We start from the raw sequence: 6,189 nt of genomic DNA, 5'->3' as shown, positions 1-6,189 counted from the left end.
ACATATACAAGGGCTACATTTATTTTATTTAGGAATTTAATTAACTTAAAAAAATATATTCTTTGATTTTTGAAAAAAATATAAGTACCTACTTCTTTTAAAAGTTTTAATTTGCTAAAATGTTGACCTTTCAACATTTTATTTTCATTAATCACATGATTTTTAATAATTTTTTAGTTCATAGACAGTGCCGGCCCAAGATAAGGGCGAACCGGGCGGTTGCCCGGGGCGCTACTTTTTTAGGGGCGCTTTTAATATACGAATATTTTATAAATTTTAGCGTAATATTCATTCAAATTGACAATAATATAGCTAAATGACTAAATTATCTATGACGGAATATTCTGTTATATATATTTTTTTTATAGATTTTACTCCACTTTCCAGTTTTTATCATTATATTACAAATAATTAAAAAATAATATACAATTATATAATATAATCATTATCTCGGGAAAACCAAAAAATTATGTGTCACAGCCGATACGTCTATAAATTGTATCCAAATAAGTTTTGCCGTCCTTTACCTATTCATAAATATAAGAATTTCAAACAAAATATGTAGGTAAGTATAAAAAGTATTAAATGTATTATGGAGCATTTGATTAAGGGCGCCTTTCAAAAAATTTCCCGGGGCGTCAAAATACCTTGGGCCAGCCCTGTTCATAGATAAAAAGTTATTTTAAGGTCTTTTAAAATTGAAAATTGAAAATCGACTTCCTAAATAACCTAGATATTTTGTCAAAGAGTTCATACATGTATAAAAAATTAAAATCGGACATTCCAAAGTATGTGTAATTTACTACCGCTTATTGGTCTAAAACGCTTGAAAAATTCGTCTGCTGCGACCCCCTTAATTTCCATAGTATTGGAATATTCCAATTATATTCCAATATTATGTTATTCATATTTTTAAGGATAACTTAAGTTTTAACTTAAAACAATTGTACATGGCTTATATATAATATGACAACGTTAAATATTGAAAAATATAATAATAACTAATAATTCAAATAAAATTTGTAATCTCATAGTTTCTATACATTTTGTAATAAGTAAATATAATAATATAAATAATTAAAAAGTTAGGTTAAATTGGAACTATTTACTTTAATATACATAATATCCGTATGGAAATTATCAACCAAAATTTTTAACAATATACTTATAACTAGGTGTGATTTATAAGACTGTCGATTCGTAAGTGTGGATGAAACAATTCACAATGCACAATAATTGTTAGTAGTTTGACATAAAATGTTTGCTACAAATGCCCATATTTGTTAGCAAAATTTTGAATTGTCATGTATATAGAATTATAGACACATAGTTTCTAATAAATAATCAACAAATTGTGAATATTATATATAATTATATCAGCTCTTAGATACTAAGAGTTTAAAATACCATACAAATTTTAGAAACAAATAAATATTATGCGCTATTTGCCATGTATAATAATAAATTATTAATTATGGCCAATGGGGAAATGAAAACGGAATTATAAGTACAAAAATACCTTCAAAATATGCTTTTAACAATATTTTATTATAATACGTACTGAACATGTATGAATAAGTATACTAAAAATCAAAAAAAAAAGTTTACAATAGTATGCAATCTTGGTAAGTAACTAAGTAAGTACATTCAAAAAATAAAAATTTACATATTATTAGGCGATATCTATAATGTATCGATCGTAAGTATACATGTCATATAAATATTCAAAAAACAATTAACCAAATAAATATGAAAAAATTTAAAAATTAAGTTTATGTTATTTTAATAAGTATAATGATTTACATTACACACATTTTTTGATCAGGCTAAAATAACTTATTCTAGTAAATATATGAATTTACCCATTAAACCCATCAACACCGAAATAATATCTATAATGTATTAAAATAATGCATAAAACAGATTTAAGAAAAAATTTAAAAATTAAAAGTTATTAATTAGTGTAAAATATACCTAATAAAAAAAATATATATAAATCTTAAATTGGTATAATAGAAATAATATAAAGAAAAAATGTCTTGACAATTATGATGGATTTGAAAAGTACAAACTAGAAAATCAGAGCAATATTATAAAAAATACCGAATATTACAGGAATTAATCAATTTATCAAATGTACCCATTTTAGTTTCAAAATAATGTTACAATTATTAGGCATAACAATTAATTTTATCTACAAAGAAAATATATTGTTAACACGATTATATGGTACTATACATAATTATTATTTAAATTAAATCAAATCATTAAATTAAATTTATTATTTTGTTATTTTATTAGTTTTGGATGGATAAGTACATTTTCAGTTCGTTTACATTTACTTATATAAATAAAATATTTTTGATGCTAAGCATTATTTTAAAATACCAATATAACATTCTTATATTTTTTTTTTAAATGCATGATATATAATAGTGCAATAAAAAAAATAAGTTTATAAATAAAATATAAAAAACATTATATCATAATATATTATATTGTACGTATTATATCGACAATATTACAATATTCATCATAATTGCGATTGGTATAATATAATATATAGTAATTATAGTCTTATAGATTAATAAATATAGATAAATCAATAAAATAATATAATACTAAATGTAATTCGGAAATTATTCATGTCTGATTATCTTAAGCTATTTTTGTGTGAATATATTTATAAGAATTATACTATAATAGTATAATTACATCGGATTACCTGAAATGTAAAAAAAATAATTATTGTATTACAAAAATACACATGGGAATGGAGGTAGAGTAGGTACCGTTGTTATTGTTGATGAGTTCAGCCAAAACCAAATGTTTCCATTCCATCACTTTGCCGGTGAATTTGATTCTTATGCCGAGAGGATAATTTCCCAACAGTACTTCGCATTGATTCGGAGTGATGTATTTTAATGCTTCGATATCGACCAGCGCGTCTAGAAACATAATTCATCGAAATTATATTAATAAAATTATAATTTGATGGTGATAGTATAATAATATATAATATACCAATATACCATGAAGTTTTTATAACCATAATTATGCCAAAAATATACAATAGTCAATGTTTTTAAATATTTGAATTTATATAAAATAGGTAGGTACTAGGGTGGAACAATTTTCTCAAAAAAATGAAATACTGTTTTTTTCTACAGTCCATTTTGAAAAACGATAAAAAGGCTGGATTGCACTTTCCTACAAACATATTTTTTCAGTAAAACCATGTCTATTTCCCTCCAAATATTCGAATATTTATATGGCACTAGTTCTGTAGTGATATAGACATAATTTAGTCTTAGACATATAGTGATATAGTATAGTAAAGAATAATTAACAATCGATAATATAAATTCGATTACGCCTTATTATTTTGGGTTATAAAATATTAGAGCTTAAAAATTTATTTATTTATAACTTTATAAATACCTATTCATAATTTCTTATTGGAGGAAAATTGTCAGGATTATTTTATTTTTCTAAAGCGGTGTATTATTGTTGTTATCTAAAAAATACAATAATAATATGAAAGAAAGAATGTATAACTATGTCCATTAGTATTATTGAGGAATAACTCGTTGTAATTTATGTGTAATAATATGCAAGACTTTCATTTAGATATAGAGTAAAGTTATTTATTTTATTACTAGGTTAAATTAATTTTTAACGAAAACATTGCTTTAGTTAACGTAATTGTGTGTAGGTATAAAATATTCAAGTGCCTACAAGTTATGTTCAAATTAAGTTTGAAAGTGATTCTTACCATAAAGAGTTCTGAATAAGAAGTTCAATTTCCATTCATTGAGCAATTTCAGCAGCTTCAAGCATTCCGCGTTATTCATTTTCAAATATTCCGGTATGTTTTGTCTATTATCAATTATTTCAGGTACAATAATATTATTATGCATAGTCTGAATTGGTTGGTACCAATATGTAGTAGTCCCATTCAGCCCGTTATTAACTGGAGTTGAATTCGATGGTGGATTGTTCATCTCTATAACTTTTATAATATACAACAGTTACATAGATAATTCATAAAATATTAAGTAAATGTAAAATAATCAATAATATCCCTAACGAAAAGACTTAAAAAGTTTTATTTTTTTTTTTTAAAAGTAGGATATCGGTTCTTCGAATCGAACGCTTCAATTTTTAGCTCTTAGGTCTATATGTAATTGAATGATTTCAATAATAAATCATTACATACGCGAAAAATATTTCTGATTGAGGATGTTCTGTAAACCGTAACTAAGTATATTTTTTTATAGGTTTCCATAAGATGTATAATGTAATACTACAACAATATGTTTAATTAATTTTTTACGAAAAAATTGTATTTGTTTATATATAAATAATTATTGTAGTATTATATACTTCTCGTATACATATTTATATCCTTATATATTAAATATATCATTGTTTTCAACTTTTGAATCAATACCAACTTATCAAAAAATGGTTTAAATAGATTCGTGGTATATAAATAAGTAATAGCTTAAATAAATCTAAATATTTTAAAAGTTGCATTAAGTAGATACCTTTAGGTAATGATAGTTTAAATAATAAACAGAAATATACAAAACCAATATTATTACTAATGAAAAATAAATATGTAATGCGATATTCATAGAACTTGGTATAGGCTGACGGCAGTTTATACATGTATAAATGTATATATTATAGATTATTTACGATTGTAGTCCACAGGTTTAAACAGTATCTATATCCACACATCTACGGCATTTTTTTGTACAGATTGTTTGTCTATATAATATGGATATCGGTTACATCATAAGTAAATTATACAACAGTTAATACCCTAATAATATTATCTATATATTGTTTTAGAAGAGTAGTATAATGAATTTGAATAGTACATGCTCATATGCTGTGTTATACAAAAAAAAAATCATCCATATGCTAAGGGGGAAGGGGTCTGCGTGTGAATTGGCGTCTCTGTTTAATATAGTTATTTATTTTAATTGTATTAATTTACTAACAAATTAATGTCATCCCATCCGAATAAACATATTCCAATCTTGGAGCTCTAAACATACATCATTGACACTTTGACACTTATGCCCAACGCCATCGCGTGAATCCGGCAAATCGGTCATTTGCCGGGATCTCGCGGTTTTCATTGTTTTTTGGGGCATCACTCTTTTAACCATATGTTTCGTAAGCCATAATAGTATAATATGTTTAAAATCTAATATAATTATGTATTAAACAATATTTGTTATAATAATAATATTAATAATATTATGATATTAATTGTAATAAAATCAATAATGTTAGTAATATTAATAAAATTAGTTACTAAATATTGTAAGCACTGCAGTAAGCTAAAAATATTTATAATAGTTTTTAGAAATTAATTCTTAAATATTTAATTCGCATGTAAAAATAAAAGTATAAAATTTAATTTGAATTGATTAGTAAACAATTTATTAAACGTGATCGTGGTCAGTTTTAAAGATTTTGTCAGGGCCTCGCAAAACCTAACGACGGCGCTGACTATGCCTATACGATCATATTTTATAATTTAAATAATATTTAATAATGTATTGTTTAATATATTCCTGATATAGTTAATTATATTTATGTGAACATACCTTTGAAAAATAACAAAAACTGCAACAGCAATGGCTTGACAAAACGTGAGGGAGTAACGTCAACAGTGAACGTTAAAACTCAATTATAATGATGCAGGCTATAATCGACGTCCGTACCGAACCGTGTTTGAAACTAAAATGATTTTAATGATTCCGGCACGCATGTAATATAGCGGACGAAAATGACGACGACGAACGAAGGCGATTCTACTAATATCTACAACAGAGAAAGCAATCTATAGATATACATAGATACAATAATATTGTAGTAGGTATAAGGGATCGTAAAGGACCTGAATATTGTGGTATGCAGGATGTACATACTGTTATTTTTTTAACATATTGTTATAATATAATGTATTGTATTATATACGCATCTCTTCGACTTTTGCCAAAGCGGATATTTAAGCTGCACCGTACATAGAAAACGATTTGATAAAATGTCATACTTACTTTTTTATTCTGTAAATAATTTTAAGTGAAAATATAAAATATATTCATTGTATCAACAAATTTTTCAATAGGCTGTTTCTACAACGTATAGTGACAGTAACATATTAAT

The 6,189-nt window shown here is 24.8% G+C and overlaps 1 pseudogene across 1 annotated transcript; it reads right to left on the bottom strand.

The window, feature by feature from the left end:
* Positions 1-2,753: 2,753 nt before the first annotated feature.
* LOC149062348 (uncharacterized) lies at positions 2,754-5,900 on the bottom strand (annotated as a pseudogene). The gene is made up of 3 exons (XR_016189897.1): positions 5,628-5,900; positions 3,776-4,012; positions 2,754-2,948 (listed from the first exon to the last, which is right to left on the bottom strand). The product of XR_016189897.1 is annotated as an uncharacterized LOC149062348 (transcript).
* Between the last annotated feature and the right edge of the window lie 289 nt (positions 5,901-6,189).

This window comes from Diuraphis noxia, unplaced genomic scaffold (genome assembly GCF_037042655.1).
Source record: "Diuraphis noxia isolate RWA-SAM2 unplaced genomic scaffold, SU_Dnox_SAM2 contig0001, whole genome shotgun sequence".
NCBI classification, from domain to species: Eukaryota; Metazoa; Arthropoda; class Insecta; order Hemiptera; family Aphididae; genus Diuraphis; species Diuraphis noxia.
Note: the sequence above shows the minus strand (reverse complement) of the source record. Positions and strands in the feature narration are given on the sequence as shown.